This window comes from Agelaius phoeniceus, chromosome 1, assembly GCF_051311805.1.
Source record: "Agelaius phoeniceus isolate bAgePho1 chromosome 1, bAgePho1.hap1, whole genome shotgun sequence".
NCBI lineage: Eukaryota > Metazoa > Chordata > Aves > Passeriformes > Icteridae > Agelaius > Agelaius phoeniceus.
Window position 1 is genome coordinate 77,820,311 of NC_135265.1, and position 19,546 is coordinate 77,839,856.

A 19,546-nucleotide genomic window follows, 5' to 3' on the forward strand; every position below is an offset into this window, starting at 1 on the left:
TAATAGCAATGAGCAATCAATAATGACATCCTGGATACAGCAGAATTTGGACTCCCTTTTAACTGCCTAAAAATAAATCATTTTCTGTAAGTTTCTATGTCTAGTTTAAATTTTAAGATAAACATAACCTAGAGGGATATTCCCTGCTCTCAACTGCTATTCTGCCTCCTTCCTGACCAGCACTACTGCCACTGTACAGCTGAATGAGAGGGGCTGCCATTCCCAAAAACTGATCCTTTATTTTGATAGTGGTTGAAGAAGGAGGTGGAGGAGAGACTGGCTGAATAACATCCTGAACTTAACATAGCTCAGAGAAATAGTGGCCTTTCAAAAGTTGTTCTTTTCTAAAACATCAGCATGTGAATAGCCAGCTGACAGTAAGTGCCCTAATTCTTGTTCCAGATGTCCAGGGACTTGGTTTCAGAACCTGATGTAATTATTATACTTCCCAAGGTTTCTGATTTAAAATTGATGAGTGCAAAATTGGCTTCTCTATATCAAATACATGAAAAGAAATGTGAATGGTGGAGTAACTGTGTGCTTCAGATCTTTATAACACTGTGCATTATGGTCTTCCCTAGCAAATAGATTTTTGTGGTGCAGTAGAAATTTTTAAGAATCAAAATTCTTTCAAGTAGGTTTTCATTGTTGATGTTTATTTGATTTGAACTTTTATATATATTTTTTTTTATTCAGAAAAGGTTTTTTTTTGGTTCTGCTGCCACAGTGTCCTCTGCATTAGGGACAGTTAAGAACTAACAAAGTAAAGGGCAGAACTCCTCATTCTTTTGATTCCCAGAAAAATGTAAGACTGATTGTGAAACTGTGCATTCATGTCCCTGTGGTATTCATTATATTGGAAGCCAGGAACAACCAGCCTTCGGCAGCCATTTCAATTTTCTTTTGTGTTTAAGGAAATATTCTTATTTTATTTAATTTTTATGGCTAGTTTTCTCCAAGCATCTTAGTTGTGCAAGAATAATTACTGCAGGATTGTCACATGGCTTAATGGACAATACTAGGCATTCCTCTTAGTCTTTGGAAATTATTAAACTGTTTAGTGGACCTTTTTTTGCTTGCACTTTCCTGAATACTCACACCACTAAAGGGTCACTTATAAAAGAAAAATGACATATTTTCTGAGTCAGTTATTGTTTTCTATATTGCAACAACCTTACCTAGCATAGAACCACCACTCTATTGTAATAGTGTTTCTGAAGTTGCAAATAGTTTGCTAAAGAAAAAAACCTTTATGCTTCTTAATTTATATTTTTAAATGCCTCTTTGACCTTTGTCTTCCAAGTAATGATTCCAGTCAGACAATAGATTATAGTAACTGCTGCTATGATCCTCATTATTGTCTACAGTAGAAAATATAACATCTTCCTTTGGGCAATCCAATTCCTTGTTTTAAATTGTTTTCCAATACACTGACAGTTGGATTGAAAGAACTATGACATGTTATATTGTAAGGAATAAAACAGCTATGATTAAGTGTGGGGGTATAGAATGTAAGAAAATAAAGATAATGCAGAAGGCAATCTCACCCCTGAAGAGTTGCTGCTGTACTAATCACCAAAGATTAGGAACAGGTCTGCCTTTAACAGGCCTCAGCTATGTCCAATGAGGATGAGAGCTATAAAAGAGTGGGTTAGGCAGTTTATAAGGGAGTTGGAATTTGTTACTGTGAGGAAGAAGGAGTTGGTGCTGCAAGGAGGTGCCAATGAGAAATCGCCAAGAAGGTATGGGAGCTTTGCAATAAGATGACAACAATTAAAGATCTACATAAGTATATTTTGACTTGGGTTTATTTTGTTTGGTTTCTTTTAAGGTGAGAGGATTATGCATAATGATTCTAATAGTGTTTTGGAATGTTCTCTCAGCTATTATTCTGAAAATATTAAAGAAAACTCTATAAAAGTTATTTAAAGGAAGATGTGAAAGTGGAGATGAAGTATCAAGTCCTTTTAGTACAATTTTGTCAGTCTCAAAAAGCCACCTGGGATTAATTCAGATATGTCTTTCTATACCTAAATAAGACTGTTTAACCTCATAAGTGTCTTAATTTATTTGCTGCTTTAAATGCTGGTTACTTCAAATGCTTATTATAATTTTAAAGAAGACCTATACCCTGAGAAAAGTCAAAATAAGTGCTATCTTTACCTCTCTTATGCATTGTAAAAAGTCAAAACTTAGGGTCTGAAAAAGCACAAACTGCAAATGGAAGCAGTTTAGAGTTTTGCCTGACAAACCCACAGGGGCATGTTGATCTGCTGTGAAAGCAGATGACAGTGTAGGGTTGTGAAGTGTGTATCTACGAGCTTGTGTGTGATGCTGTAGTGTGTTCTCTCTGCACTCAAGAGAACTCACCTAACTTCTCATGATGACATAAAGAGCACTCTCTTCCAAAGCCTCATGACAGAGGGATGCAGGATTTTAATCAAGAGAGAAACAGTCACCAGCTTCAGTGTGCTGCCTACTCCTCTTTGGTAACTTGCATACCAGGTACAATTCCAGCAGAGTGGCAGACTGCAACCAGGGGCATAAATGTGGTCAGGGGTCCCAAAGGCTTGTACAGTGATGTGCTCGCTATTCATGTGTTCATTTATGAGAATTCATTGGAGGGAACTTTGAATTATAATATAGTTTCATTACTGATTCATGATCAGTTAATACTGTTGATTGTATGACACAAAGATGCATGTATATATATATAAACCCTTTTCTTAATTTTACATCTGAAACACTTTCTACAGTTGTAATGATGCTTTTGAAAAAAAAAAGAATGTGATTTCATTATTATTTTCAAGTTTCTGTTGTAAAAAACTACAGGGTGTGAAGGGAGCACAGAGAAATAATGTCTGAACTTTCACCTCAGGATTTGGGTCTTTCTACACTGCCATAATATTTTAGTGCCTTGCATCGTATAATAGCCTACATTGAAGATGTGATGTTAGTACTGGTTTGAATCATGTTTGGAATTATAGGTGTGTAAATTGTCTTACAGAATAAAAGTATCAGCCTCTGTGGCCTTCTAAAATTAGGTTTTGACTCTTTGCTAAGATAAACCTGCCCAGAATATTCTACTAAAGGCAGATTTATTTTAATTTTTTAGTTGTTTTAAAATTAATCATCTCAATTTTTATTGTGCAGTTGAGTTTTGTGTTGACAATTTTTAACTTGTTTGTAGGAACTGCAGAGAAAGGGAAAATTAAAAGCTGGCAAATATAGAGTTTTAGTATCCAGTGAAGTCTAAAGAATGAAAGCTCCATAGAAATGGGTATATTTATGTTCAAATCAGTACCAATTAGTACATTCAAGAATTAAAATAATAAATAAATACAAAACAAATATTAGGATGCATGGAATAGACCACTGGTGACATCATTCTAGGCCATCTGCAGAATGAAATAACTGGCTATCCAGAATTTCCTTCTATTTCCTAGCATGGCTTTTAAAATATGCCTGAAAAATAATATTTCTGGTGTCTGGTTTCTGCACAGAAGAGGTGATGCTCCAGTAAATGGAGTGTTAGTGGTTGTTTTGTTCAGGATTGTTTGATTCATTGATTGTTTTTTGGGGGGTTTTAGGTTGTTATTTTTTGTTTGGTGTTTTGTTTGTTTTGTTTGTTTGTTACTTTTTTTGTTTTGGGTGGGTTTTTTGTTTTTAAACATGGCTTCAACCTTGTCTATATGGATCAAGGAGGAGCTAAGTTTCTCAAAGGTTTGGGGCTGCTGTAATTCTGAATATGCCCACAAATTTTGTTGTGTTGAGCAGAAAGCAAGTTTCCATTCTAAAATATGTGCACAGATGTGTGCATGCAGCTCCTTCCCTCAACAAAAAAGATGGGAATAACAGAGATAAAAAGTTGTTGTTCTTTTATCTAGAAGGTCTCTGGTTGTATTTAAAAATGAAGATTTTTGTCAGACCCTTTTCCTTTAAAAAAAAATTAAAGATTCAAATTTTGGCTATTGCAAGGTTAAATGTGAGGGGAAACAGTTCAGAGAATACTGACAGTAGCTTTAAAAATATTTGGGTTTAAAAATAAAACACATTTAAAGCTACTGATGTCAGGAGCATCTATGTTACTGCATCATACTGTGGTGAAAAATACATACACGTTTATGGAGTAATTAAATACATGGGGGTTTTTTGGTTTCTTTTACCTCAGGGCAGAAAGAAAGGAATTAATGGGATCTCACCTTCTATAAATTATTAAAGTCACCATATTTTCTCCATATGGGAAATGACAGATGAACATTTACTTTCATCCCAGTAGCAACATGAAAATTTAAGTATTTTTGGTTAAATCTATAGGAAACAAAGGAAAGTATATACTTTCAGAATTTAAATGCTGTAATTTACCACCACAAAAATAAAGATAAAATATATGTAAGACTAGTAATGATTATGATTTATTAGGGTTGTTATGTAGAAAATAACACTTTGGCCAAAACTGCTTTTACTAGATTTTTATGAATACTTTGAAGTACTTAGTAGAGAGAAAATACATCTAGAATATTATCCTTAATCAAGTAGAAATGAAGGAAACAAAATCTGGGACATCATCAAGGAAGATAACAGAAGCATGAGGTAGGAGCATGTCTGGGAGCAAGGCAACGTCATTTCACATCTATTTCAGATTTTGGCAGTTTAAAGCTATAACTATTGTGTGCTGTTCTGGTCTGTGTCTGAAAATCAAGTGGAGTAGATAGAGCACTATAAAATGTTACAGCAGAACCTGCACCAGAGCCAGAGTGGGGATGAGGGTGAAGGAAGAGAGAGGAGAAAGAGCATCAGAGACCCATTGTCCTACCTGAAAGAAAGATGAACATCTTTTACTTTCTGGAGATGAAGGAAAATGTGATGGGCAGAGGAGATGAGGAGGAAAGGGGAAAAGTTCATACTCTTTACAAACTTGAAGAAAGAGAGAATAATCTCTTTGCTGGAATAGGAAGTATCTCCCAGGTGTGAAAGAGTAAGTTCTTTAAGGCTAAAAACCTATAATACAGTGCAAATGCTTCTTCTGCATGTTGTGATACTAGAATAGTCATAGTGGGTAGGTTAACATGGAATTTCTTTTTTTGATTAGTTCACACAACCATAGCTCTTCATGGCTAAATGGTATAATTCACTATTCATGATTATATACTGTGGATTCATAGTTACACATGACAGCATTTTGTGAGTATTTATAATCAGCTGGTTCTTAGCAGAGATATTTGGAATTAATAGTGTTTCATTCATATGAGAAACACAAAAAATATTAAGAAATTTTATATATTGGTACTCCAGAATCTTACAGTCTTCTTCAGTTTGCCATTCAAAGTAAAACCTTTTTTTATATATTTTTCACAGTATCCATAATTTATGACTTTTCTTAAAATTATGAAGGTTGAGCAGTTTTCTGTTGAGAAAACTGAGAAGCATGTTGTCAAATATAATCTCAGATATAAATGAAAAAATACCCTTCTCTATCCTTTTTGTTCTGCACCTAATCTAAAGAAGTGAGAATTTCTACCAGTTTTTATATCATTTGTCTCATTTTGCTATTCCATTATTAATACTATTTGAGGGAAGAAACACATTTGATCTACAAATATCCACAATCTGAATGGATTTGTATGGCTACAAATGTCCAATATTTAGTAAAGGATGAAATTAAGGGCTCTTCATTTCTTGTGGTGCTTTTTAAATTATCTGTACTGGGATTGTTTTTGGGAACTGTGAATGTAACACAATCACAATGTGGGTATGTCTAGCTGAGCATAACTAACATAAGATAATGTTGAGCTCTATGGTCTATGACAAGCTTAATACACTCAAGAGTCTTAATGTTTTTCTACTTTGTAGTTGGCCTTTAAGATTTATTACTGTGTGATATTTAAGTAGCAAACACTACTGAACATGCAGAATCAAACAGGAGTATTGAAGGAATTTAATAAAGTAAATAATTACCAAAATTAATGAAGTGCTTAGAGTAAAATATAACTTCATTTGGATATTTAATTCAGGAGGAAAAAGTAAATCTTCTTGTAATGTTTTGCTAAGTAAAGTAATTACATTATTGTATCACAAATGTACTACATTCATCATTTTGTTTTTCCTGAATGTTTTGTCCCTGTTGAAAACAATTATTATTTCCAGTGAAACACATGCTGCAATTCAGTTATTTTTCTGAGAAGGTTATGCTGTCTGTTCCATAACAGTAAACAATTTTAATTAACATGCTTAGTACTTAATTGATAATTAGAAGAATTAATAAAGAGGACAATGAATGATCCACTGGTAGTCAGTTTACGTACAGAATATCAGTCAAGTATTGTAGCAGAAAAAAATGAAAATCACACAGCTCTAATAAAATAATTTATCTTCTCTACAGGTGAATGTTCATTGGAAATGTAATATGGTTTCCTTAAACCACTTATTTTGTTTTAATTGTCACATACAACACAGAAGTGTAGCTCATATTAATGTTTTGCTGAGTATTTTCTTTATGACTGCCCATTGAGATGATGAATTGTGTGCATTGCTTTAGGACTTTTATTCCTTTGAAAAAAAACTCTTACTAGATAACCAAGAATTGTGGGGGGGCCATAAAGATGACAAGAAAATGCTTCTCTCTGCCAGATTTTTAACAGTTTACTTTTAAATAAAGGACATATAAATGCTAACTAAATTTGCTATTGATGTCTGTGCTGTCTTCCAACACTTACTGATCATGGGAAAAATTTTTACACACTCTGTGATTTCAATTTCATCGTTGTGATAAAAGTTTACTGGTATCAAGTGATGAAAAGTCACACATAGCTCCGTTCTTCCTGGTCCTGCTTTCCAAAAGCACTTCATCCCCCATGTATCTGAGCCCATTTGGCTCTGAGTAACACAACATGTAAAGTGTCAAAGGCCTTGGGACTTGCATCGCACCCCAGGATTTTTGTGAATCCCCAAAGTCTCCATTGCTTAGGGAAGGATGACTCTTCTTCCTTTTGGTAATTAGTCAGTAGACTGTCTTTTCCCTGCTGTGTCAACTAGTCTGTGATTATTCATAAAATATATTTTTCTTCAAGGTGTTTTGTTTTGGTTTTATTTGGATAAAAATAACACTTTACCCATTGCTTTCCTTTAAATGAGTAGTTTTCCTTTTATCTTCTAAACATGCTTTTGAATTCAAACTATGTTTATGTAGAGAGCAGCCATGTTGGATTTTTTAGCCCCTTTAGGTATATGCCTCTCAAAGAGGAGTACCAAGCAGCACTAGTTTTTAAACTTCAACTTATATTTCAGGTTATTACAGTTAGGTTATTATAGCTCAGTCCTGTGTGTTTTAACAGTGAAAAATCTGTTAATTCCATACAGTTTATGAGGCAGATTTGAACCCATAATGCTCCATTGTTTAAAAAACAATTAAACATTAAATTTATGTTTACTTAGTAATAATATAAGTAAAATTTACTTGACATAAAGCAATATGATTTTTAATATATGCAGTTACCTGGAACTTCTGCCAAAAATGATCATAGAATTGTAGAGTTGGAAAGGACCCATCAGGATTGAGTCCAACTCCTGGTCCAACACAGAACACCCCCAAGAGTCACACCATGTGACTGAGAGAGTTGTTCAAACACTAGATAGAGCTAGGTACAGATAGAGCTCTGTCAGGCTTGGTGCTGGGACCACTTCCCTGGGGAGCCTGATCTACCACCCTCTGCAGGACAAACTTTTTCCTGGTATCCAGCTTAAACCTGCCCTGACTCATTCTCATGCCATGATGAAGGAATAGCAGCTCTCAGGAAGATGCTAGAAAAAAAAAGCATCTGACTACATGCAAAATGCAGCTGTAGAGAGGACAGAAGTTAGCCTGAGGATGCAGGTTATCCATTACCTAGCTCGGCTCTACTGGTTATTAATAATTTAATGGTTTGTTAATGGTTGGACTTGATGATTTTAGTGGTCTTTTCCAACCTTAATGACTCTCTGATTCTATAATTTGGCAGTATTGGGTAAAACCTAGGGTAAAATCTAATAAAGGCATTGTAGATCTTTTACCCTTTTTCTTGTACATAAAGGTAGCAAACACTTTTTACTAATGCAAATATTTACAGGTTATTTTTATTTGTTTGCCACTCTTTATTTGCCAAGTGTCCAAATTTTTTTTTACTTGGTTTTTTGGTTTCTTTTTCTCCATATTGCCCTGAGTCTGGACTTTGTGCAGCATTTATAGCTTCTTTAAAGCAATATGAATTTTAGTAGCATAAACAGATATAAATTTTAAAAGTGCATAGATAATTCTGAAATAATTCTTAATAATATTTTCAATAAACTTAAAATCTGGCACTAGATTTTCCTATGGTAGCTGGCTTCTATTTATATGTGTTATTTGTTTAGTTTTTTTATTTCATTATTTATTTAAGGACAGCATTTAAATAAGCATAAATTATGTTTGTGTTAAGTAATTTGGGCTTAAAATGTAAAAATAAGGCCAGAAGTATCTGTAAATAATATGAGAAACTTAATAACTGAATGGCCTTTTAAGTCCAATCTTCAGCAGACACACATTAAGGGTTTAACTCAGCAAAGTTACTAGGTCACTTGAACACCATCCACAGAACATAAAATACACTCTAATGATAGCACTATGGAATTTTGTTAGCCACATAAGACCTGTAATAAAACAACAAAAGTCATGGGTATTTTGTGGTACAGAAAGAAAGCAGCAAGGGCTGAAGAGATCATGAATGGACCTGAATGCACAAACATCATGCACTGCTAGATTTGTTAAATGTAAGACAAAGTAAAAGTCATCCACACATTTTTACAAATTGCATCTGCAAGATAAATACTTTTCTAACATCCAGTTGTCAGAGTTGATGTTTAACTTTAGGAGGAAAGAAATGTGGGAACAAAACACTATTTATTTGTTGTTAACAGTACCGTTAGGAGCTAAATTGACTCATTAGAGAGTAAAATTCATTCTAGATTAAAAGATAGAGTGATAGAAGCTTGGCATTTTTCTTTAATACAGAATATTTTTTACAACATTAAATTCAACAATTGGACAATTTTTTCCCCCTTAAGTTTTTGGTAGGTGAATAATACAATTTGAACCTCATTAAGATAGTGTTCACCTGTTTATTTTCATTCTAATGATCAGATACAATTTACCTGAAATTCACATCTACGTTTATTTAGGCATATTGGTGAAGATAAAAAAATAAGCAAACAAATTTCAGGTGGGGTTTTATATGCTTTTGGCAGGGGAGGGCAACTGCTTGTGACTTTTTTTTTCCACAATGGTGAGAATCCCTAGTTAAAAGATCTCTCAATGATAATCCTAAAAGTACTCGGTGAGAAATTCTATCCTTATTGAAAGTTATACCCGCATTTTTGGCATATTTTTTGCATGAGAAGATTGTTGTAGCCAGTGTGTGATGCACTTTTTTCTAGCATATATATTACTTAAACCTAATGTCGTTCCTTTCTAAAGGTGAGACTTCTCCTTTATGAGTTATGAATTCTAGGGAGGAGTAATTTACATCATTGTGGGTTAAAAACTCTCAGATTGACAGTGAGTGTCACTCATTAGTGATTCTCTTCTTTAATACAATGTGATAGTTATTTCATATACCTAAGTGATGATCATTTGACTTTTCTTATTTCTAATAATATTTTATGTGGAGTGTTATGAAGACAGCAGGGATTACTCTTGCTAATAGTTGGATTACAGCCTTTTATGTTCAGTCTGCAAGGTCTCTAGGCTAGGAATTGCAGGCTTGCTTTGCCTAGACTTGCTGTAGGCTTGCCTGAATATTGGTTTACTATGTTAGATATTGTCTAATAGTCAGGAAACTGTACTAATTTTTTCACTTTTAACTAAGCCCTAAATGATCATATGGTGTAAAATGTACTGCTAATAATGTAGTATGTACTGTAAATAAAGTAGTTAGATTTCTATAGTTGATAGGTAATAGTAACAAAAGTTACTTCATGACAAAGATTTTTTCTATAACCTGTGAATAAAAATTCAGGATAAGGGAATATAGATATGAAATTGAGTGTCCAAAGCTATGAAACACTCACCCGTGGGCCATTAAGGACCATTTAAGAAATGTAGCCTTGGAAAAAACAGGTTTGGAAACCAGAAATGTAATGTGGGGAAGTAATGAGTGTATGTAAAATATGCTTTAAAGTGTACATTTGGATGTCATAGAGAAATGTGGATCAGTGAATAAATCAAGGTGTATAGAATTAGGAGTTATACAGAAATAATCCCTAGAGAGTCCTACAGTGGGGAGGAAGAAGCCATTTTCATAATTTCAAAAGGGCCAGAGGAAGAATGATCTTAATGTCAAAGACTAAGGGATAGAATGCAAGGCAGTATCTGCATATGAAGTTTCACTGTGTCACTATTTCATTATTTAGGGGTCTTTTTATGTAACACCAGTCTTTTCTGCATAATAATAAAATCTGGGGTAATCATAGTTACTTGGTCAGTCTTAAGGTTTAAGTTCATCCGCTATTAAATTCTTCCTTTCACAGGAAGTGGATTTCTTTGGCCCACATACACTGCAAAATTCAGTGTAATAAATCTGCAGAAAGCAGGAAAGTTAGACCATAAAATTTATATAAAACAAAACATCGTACTTTAAAGAGCTGGAAGCAATTTAGACATTATACACCTGAACACAGTGAGAAAGTTTTTAAATACCAATCAGTTGATAAGAAAAAGTTGGATGACCTGCATTTGTTCAATGTAAAGCAAAAAAGCCTTTAAAACTGAACATAGTAGGGATGTTTAGAAATGTAGGTATGAAATTAATATTTCCACTGTTGGTGTTTCTGGTAGTCACAGCATGTTGGTGCACAGCAACCTACTGAGAACTGCTGGTACAAAAAAATTAATTATCAGTAATCTACATATTTACTGATAACAGAACAAGAGAAAATGAACTAAAATTTCAAGGGAAAAAATTATTTTTCAGTGTGATAATAATGAACATTCACTCACATTATCTAGAAGCTGGCTTTCCAGCTCCTCTTTGCTGGAGATCAAAATCTACCCAGTAGGTCGTCTTGTCCTAAGTAGCATGGCAGCTGCTTAAATTCACTTCTGATAATGTTTTTTAAGTTTAATGGATGCATCTCTTTTGTATCAGTTTCATTAAATTTTATAGTTGATTACAAGTAATGTTAGGGCTATATATGGGCACTTTGCTTTTAAAAAGTATTTTAAATATTAGACTTGTTTTTTGTTGTTATTCAAGATGTTGCTTTTACAGACAGTATCTAGGTCTTCTTGGGAAAGAAATTTAAAACTCAAATCAGATGAGCATTTAGGTAACCAGTAAAAATGTTTCTTTTTCTTTTTATTATTTGATTATTAATTTTTGGTGTGTACTAGTTTGAAAGCAAACAAGTGGGAGATCTCAAATCAGAAATACAATTTAATAGGGAAATTAAAATAAGTGCAGTAATGCAGAAACACTGACAGGGTCAGAATACACCCTGATACCCTGTTGGTCAGGGTCAGTAGCAGTCTGACTAAATGGTGGCTGAAGCCCTCCTGGAGTTACAGATGTGGTTCTGTTGAAACAGTGAGCCTGTAGAAGGTTTTGATCTTCCTCTGAAGATCCAGTGGTGGTTATAGAGCTCTTGTCCTCTACGAATTCAGTGGATAAGGTTGCTTGTGGTGTTCTAAACCTCAGACTATATCCAGGTAGGAAGTCTTTGTTCCTCCCCTGAGTAGCACATCTCACAATGGGATGATGTAATTTTGGAGTCATGCAGTGAGGCTTCATTAAGAGCCCATTAACAGAAGATACTCTTTTGGAGTGAGTTATGAGTGATGGGTCATAGAAGAGACAAAGAACACTGCACCACCTGGTTTTAAGAGCCAGTGGGATGATACATACTTTTGGTTGCATCTTACATTGTAACCCAAGAGATGGTGGCAGATGTTCATATGCTTTAACTTGTAATTTGCAGACCTGTAGAACCTCAAAAAATAAAATTTATCTTTCCCCTATAACCTTGTCTTTCAATAAGTCAACTTATAAACACAGATAATACTGCCTGAGGCAGTAATATTTTCAAAACAGTCCACTGTTGAGCTCTGCTTACCTGAGAAAAAAAGGAAGGAAAATCATTATTTTTTCTACCGTCTTCAATGTGATTCGAAGTCAAGCTAGTTAATTCTGTTCATGAATTCAGAGCTTTCAGACTGTTCTATAATCCACTCCTGAAGTCTGTTCAAGAATTTCCTGTTGGTACATAAGTTTTCAAAAGAGCTTATTACACAACTACATGGAACATTATGCAATTCAATATCTATCAGGTGAAAAACTTCAGAATCATGTGAAATACTGCCATATATATGCATGTTTGAGGATTTGGGCTTCACTTTCCCCACTAATATGCCTCCAAAGAACTTTTGTTGTCTTCTTAGGCAGTTTTTTCCTTTTTCTATATTTGCCAGAATTATTTATTTCTGCTGACAGAAGTTCAACTTAACTTTTTCTTAATGTAGATGATGTTTTTTTAATTTCTATTGAAAACCAAAGGTACTATGCAGCATAAGTAGTCTGTTATGTTCTGATCTGTTTAAACACAGTAGTTTTTAAAATGTAAGCAAAAAGAAATACAACATCAGAACATGAAAAATTTACCAGTGGCGTCCAGTGGTCTCATTCAATGACACAATAAAATTACAGTGGCAAAATTCACATGGACAGAGTTGAGTTGTTCTGATGCTTTAAAAGGTTTTCTTATTTTGGGATTTGTTTTGGGGTTTTTTTTGGTGGGATTTTTTGTTTGTTTGTTTTGGTTTTTTTTTCATAAAAATGGGGAGTGACTCATAGTATTCATACTATCAGAGAGGTTTGTGCAGTTACAAGACAAATTACAGAGAAATACACATCATAAGTAGAATAGGTTAGTTCAAGTGTGGGAGAATGAAGTGGTCACTGTCTAACTCTTTTATACATATGATTATATTGTGTGTCAGTAAACCTAGTTTATGCTTTGCTTCCTTTCTTGCTGTGTATGTGGTTTGAATAATTTATGCATATTTGAATAAAATTTTGAACTAAAAGTTATCACCCATTCTTTTACAAAAAGTAAAAATATTTCTTTCACAGCTTTGGCTTCTCACATAGCTGTCTGTGGCAGACAGACCTACATAGAGTTTGCACCAGAGGCATGCATCAACTCCCACACAGTAGTTTTTTAGACTTGCTTGTGTTGCTTTTTAAAAAAAAAAAACCTGCTACATAGAAATGTCAGAATTCATGTCACGTTGAATTGTCACTTTTTTATTAAGATTGTGTTCTGAGACAGGGAGAAAACTGTGTGCAATATATATATATAAAAACATTTCTCTTTTTAGTCCCTAAAAGTTCCCTCTTTTAATTATTTATCTGAACTTTTGTTCCCCTTCATAAGTATTAATGTTGTTCCTGATAGTGTTACCTCTTGAGACATGCTGTGGTGGATCCAGATTCTTTGATACTGTGAAGTCTTCCATGTGTGTTTCTGAAATGGCTGAAAACCTTCCTGTGAGATGTGGGTGGGGGGAGACTTTATCCAAAATAAAAGCTGATTATTCCCAGCACTTAGGGTCCAACTGTGATATATACCAAGGATCTATTTCTACAAATGAAAGCACCAAGTTCAAATAAACTTTGTTGGGTAAAAAATGAGAAATTTATGCATAGGGATAAATATATATAGAGGATATGAATGAATGTTTAAATTATATGTTGTTTTTATGCTTGTTCTTGAACAAATTATAAAGAGGCTGTTTCTTCAGAAACTCTGTAAGATTCCAGTAAAAAAGTATTCCAGTAACTAATCATTGATTGATCTCTGATTGATACATATGGACAATGTATCTTGCCCAGAAAGAAATACATTTTGTTGAAAACAAAATTAAACCCACATAAACTGACACTATCACCATCCTTGAAAATCAACCACACCATTAATTCAAAATTTTCTCATTTTGTTTAAATTAAAACTGTAGTCTAAATTCATATTTTGTTGCGTGTTTTTACCAATATGCTATGGGGAGATGGTAGATGAGAATCAGATCAACAGAATAGATAAATTCCTTATTAACTAAATCTAGGAAAAATATAAATGGGTGTGTATTATAGAATTACAGAGTAATTTTTTTAAGGATGGCTGATTTTTTTTTAATATAAAGTTATTTCTGTAAAAATTATTATGAGATATATGAAGAATTTAAAAATAAAATATGCTTTTGGTACATCTCTCCTTTCAGGGATTCTTACCCCCTTTAGTTTTGTATTCTGTGGCGATAGAACATTGCCAGATATGGTTATTATTTACGTCAGAAGCGTATCTTTCAATCCAATTCTGAAATGTCAGGCAGATCAAAAAAAAACCCTAAGTATTCTTTGGGGTCTCCATTTATATGCATGCATTCATTAATATTAAATTTGTAGTGGTTGCAGGTGTATAACAAAAAAAAAGTGACTTTGTCTTTAAGAAAACTTTAAGAAAAAGATTAATGATACTCCTTTTTAATCTGTAAACATGCGCCCAACAATATCAATTGGCCTTTTCTGAGTATTGAGACTGGTGTGTAATCATAAGAAAATAAGGAGTGAAAATGATGCTGTTCCCATAGTGAGTAGGATGGCAATATGACTGGAAAGAGTCAATTCCACACATTTCATTTCAATGTGCGATTGCAACATACAGAAGAAAGTTGGTTGCAGTGGGTCAGTGACTGTATAAAAGCTGTAAAATTGTTAAAACTGTCTGGTCTTTAAAATCAAGTGCAGACACAACTACACTTTTTTCAAACGGATAAGAATATCTGTGGTTATATAGAAGCAGTAGTAGATCCTACAAATAGGAGAAAGTGAAGTGATTGGGACCACTAATTTATTAAAAATACATTGGGAGTACTAAAGACAGATTTTCATGACCACACGAAATAAATACTAATAAATACCACAAGCAACAAGACCATTTTGCAATCACTGCAGTCTTCATGACTCCAGGCATTATTTGACAACAGACATTCAGATCCCATTTAGGGGTAATTCAGATAATGTGCCTGGTTTCTGGAATGCTGCCTTGATATACCAGGTCCATGATAGGAAAAAAAGTTTATTTACAGTCTCTCCTGTAGTTAAATCTCTCTGTCATGAAGATCATATTTTGCAAATACTACAGGAAGTCAGTAACAGCAGATGAACTTTCTTGCATTATTACAGTTTCCATTGCTTCAGACTGTGGAATTCCTGTTCACTGAAGTTTTTTTTTTTTCCCTTGTTTCATTTATATGGACAAATTTGTAATTAATTACTGGAAAGGTAATTTATTATCATAAAGACATCAGTACATACTTTCAAGATGTATCCACTCAATATTGATGAATTTTATATTTTGTTTTATTTGAGTCAAGTATTTATCTTCACTTATTCAAAATTCATGGGTTTTATGCTGTTTTACAGTGATTTGTAGCTCTAGATAGTAATAACAGTTGCACTTGAATTATATACATGGAATTAATTTTGTTCTAGCTTTTATACCATTTTACTGTTTGGTCTTTCCCTTGGAAGACAAAGATTAGCTATACTCCTCTACTGTTGCTAGAAGTAATTGAATATTTTTTCAAGTCTTAGATGGAGTTTGCCTTGGCAAAATTGAGAGAAAATTACATCTTGTTCTGATTTTAAAGACCTCCAACACTGTCAGGTGCTGAATGAATGCTTCTTTTCTGAATGGTCATTAGTTAGCAGGGGTTTGATTGTTAGTTTTAATGTTGAGTCTATTTTTCTTTTGAAATATTTATAATGCTGATCTTAGATCTTGTGTATCAGTTCTGTCAATGCTACATTCTCTGAATGGCAATAGTTTGTCTGCTGGATCTGGTATTTTCTGATAATTTCTTTGCTTTTTTGATTTTTCAAGTGCTTCTGAGACAATGGGGTGAAATCAAGCAAAAATATCTCACTACATCAACTCATTGTATTTATTTCAGCATACATTGTCAAAGATATCAATTACAAAACTCAAAGTGCTGTTTGAAGTATTTTACCAATTATCTTTTGGTAAGTTGATCATTTTAGACCTTTTTGCTCTGGACACTTTGTTAGGCCATTTCACAACTTATTGTAGAAATTTTGGTTATTTGTTTGAATGTTTTGACTTAAAAATAAATGAGTAAGCCATTCCTCTGCAAGGAAGTGAGATTTTGTTTTCTTTTTTTCTGATTTATAGACCTATGATTATTTTGTCAGCTTCTCTGATGATGGTGGGATCACTGTCAAAAAAGGTATCATCTACTTACCTGTTCCTTCATCATTTTGTTTCTTTGGTTGGATTTTTTAAAGAAAGCAATAACTTAATTAGTATTGACTCAGAATTATGCCAAAGCTTATTCAAACCTTTTCTCAGAATTGAGAAAAATTAGCCAAATTCATTCATAATTTAAAAGTAACTATTTTTTAATGCAAATTAGTTTTTGTTTTGAAATAAATATTTCGCTCTAATTCTAGTACAAGATTATTTTAACGCTGTCTATTCCAGAAAATCCCATCAAAACAAAACATATTTTTGCTGTTCAGTAATGTCTGTAAAGGATAACAAGAATGAAAAACAAAAGCAGCTGAAGACAACACTTTGATCCATCAGCTTACATTTGCTTACTTTCATCTTCGAGTTTAAGTGATGTTGGTTTTGAACTCAATGGTTTTGCTATCAGCTGTGGACATTCTAAGGGAAACCAAATGGATACATAATCCTGCAAATTACCTATTACTTCTTCAGACTCTTTCTGAGCAACTTGTGTCTGTGCCAAGTTTTAATGCAATTCCCAACTGATATCTAATAATCGCTATTGGACAGTCCTTAGTCAAGCCCAAATATGCTTTTATGTGACACAGACAAAGTTAACTTACAGATCTAAATTTATGCTCTTAAACATTTTACCTCTAAGTTGGACTCGAATTTGATACTTTCATTTGCAAAACAATCACGCTCATTAAGAGAAAAAAAAATTAAGGCCTTGTTAGACCAAATAATGAAAGAACTGAATGCAATTTTAGCTCTTGTCATGAAATTTATTACTATAAATGTCAGATTCTCAATATGAAAACATTTTAATTTCTATTTAGTAGTCCACTGTCCTTCTGTGACAAAATTTAAAAGGTAATGGGAAGAAAATATTATTTTCCAACTGTTCACAAAGACGTGCTTCATAAAGTTAAAAATTTTCACATTTCCCTAAATATTAATATACTCTGAAACATCAGATATAACTGGGAGCAATAAAATGAACTATTGGTTGGCAAGTTGGCATAAATCCTATTTCAGGTTAAATGCAGCAAGGATTTACATTATGTTGACTTCTTTTCTGATACCTAAAAGGAAATTCTAGAGATTTATGTCTCTACGTCAGCAATGCACTTGATACAATGTACTGTGGGAAACAATTAGTAGGAAAAAAAATCATAATGTTATAAAATAGATAGAAGTGGATAACAGTGAGGCAAAATGCTTTAAGAATAACTACTCTGGAATGAAGTTAATAGTACTGTTCCTTTTTAGGAGATCATTAATATTTAATGACTGCCTCCAAAACAAGAAGTGTGAACAAATGTTTGTAAAGTATTTTCAGATATTTTGCCTATAAGTGTGGCCTGGGATATAATTTGAAAAGTGATAGCCCAGCCCTGGAGTTTGAAACAACTCCAGTGTAATGAATAGGAGAAAAAAAGTTCTGCTTTTTATAAGCAGAAACAATCACATTTTTAAAAAGTCAGCCATATCAGCAGAAAAGGTAGAGAAAGATGATGCTTACCTTCCTGTCCAAGTTAGGTGTTACTACCTGTATATTCCATTGTAAAATGATTGTCAGATTAATTGAACTTCTGTCTTTCCATTTGAGTCTTATATTATTCAGCATAGAAAAATGATGGCAAAGGGTCAAAATATTTGCTCTCCTTTGATACCTTGAGTGTAACCAACTATTTCTCATGTTTATTTTTTCTCCCTGTTCTGTTGAGCAGGGGGAGTGAGAGAGTGACTGGGTGAGTGTCTGGTAGCTAGCCAAGGCCAATCTATCACAGGCCATCAAGCTAGAAAAATACTGATTTTGATTGCAACTTTGGCAATACATTCAAATACGATTAAATTCAGTAATATATATATTGCATAAATCTAAGTATTCAGGAGAAAGTTAAATACTTGGCACTGTGATATCTTTAATGAACACCAAAGTTAGAATTTGTTCCTCTTTGTTAAATTGAAGGAAGCACAACAGTTGTTTTAGTTGTTTCTCCCAGCTACCTTTTTCTCTGAAACTCAGCCTCTTAAATCTTTATCTATACTAATGATGACAGAGTATATTAAATCTTCCTGCCTTTTACAACATATTTGTCTGTGAATAGCACATAACTTCAGAAGTTACCCTTTCTAAAGAAAGTAGAGTGAATAACTAGGGTTGATTGTGAACCCCTGGAAAGTCTGCTGAGTGAAGCAGTGCTGCACAGCTGTCTATGTGACAACTGCCAGTTTGTAATATCTGCTGGTTTTTCTAATTTATCTGAATGGTCTATTGTAACTTTGCAACCAAGGAGAAAAGTATGTGGGAATCTGCTAATTAGAAATGGCGTTTATACATAAATAACAAAAGACTACATAAGTTCACATAAGAGGGAACAAGCAACAGTTATGACCTCTGATATGTCCTAGGTAATTCTCTTTGAGTAGAAATGAATTCAGACTAACTTTTACAGAGGACGGAAGCTAATCCTGAAGATGACAAGTTTATGAGCTGTGACAAATGAGAATAGAGATACTATTCTTTGCTTTAAGTAAGCCGTACTCATGACTTGCTATGTGATTTTACTCCTGTTTTATGAAAATGCTTTAGTCAAAGGCTGAAAGAACTTTGCAAGCAATATGTCCACATTGATTGAGATGTATCATAACCTACTGTTACACAAGAAGGGCATGGACCTATTGGAGTGAGTGCAGAGGGGGGCCATGAAGATAAGCAGAGGACTGGAGCACCCCTCCTATGAGGACAGGCTGAGAGAGCTGGGCTTGTACAGCCTGGAGAAGAGAAGGCTCCAAGGAAACCTTACAGCACCCTTCCAGTACTTATAGGAACTCTGCAGGAGAGCTGAGGAGGGACTTTTGACAATGGTGTGTATGCTAGGACAAAGGACAATGTCTTTAAACTGAAACAGGATAGATTTAAATTAAATATCAGAAATAGATTCTTTCATGTGAAAGTGGTGAGGCACTGGAACAGGTTACACTGGAGAAGCTGTGGATCCCCCACCCCTGGAAGTGTTCAATGCCAGCTTGGATGGGTCTCTGAGTGACCTGGTCTAGTGGAAGGTGTCCCTGTCTGTGGTAGGGCCATTGGATGGAACTAGATAATCTTTAAGGTTCCTTCCAGTCCAAACCATTGCCTAATTCTATGATTGCTTTAATTACTATTTAATGAATATTTTAACACATAAATTCCCTTTTTATTCAAAAAGAGTTACTTTGCATACCA

General features: G+C 33.9%; 1 protein-coding gene across 6 annotated transcripts in view; it reads left to right on the forward strand.

The window, feature by feature from the left end:
* The window catches only part of CDH18 (cadherin 18), a 492,864-nt gene that overhangs the window by 140,278 nt on the left and 333,040 nt on the right, over nt 1–19,546 (forward strand). The window contains exon 1 of one of the 6 annotated variants that reach the window (XM_077181950.1): nt 16,292–16,309. The exons of the other annotated variants lie outside the window; for them this stretch is intronic. The gene's annotated coding sequence lies outside the window, so the exon portion shown is untranslated. Of the gene's footprint in view, nt 1–16,291; nt 16,310–19,546 lie in introns of those variants that run through there. 6 annotated transcript variants of the gene reach the window in all.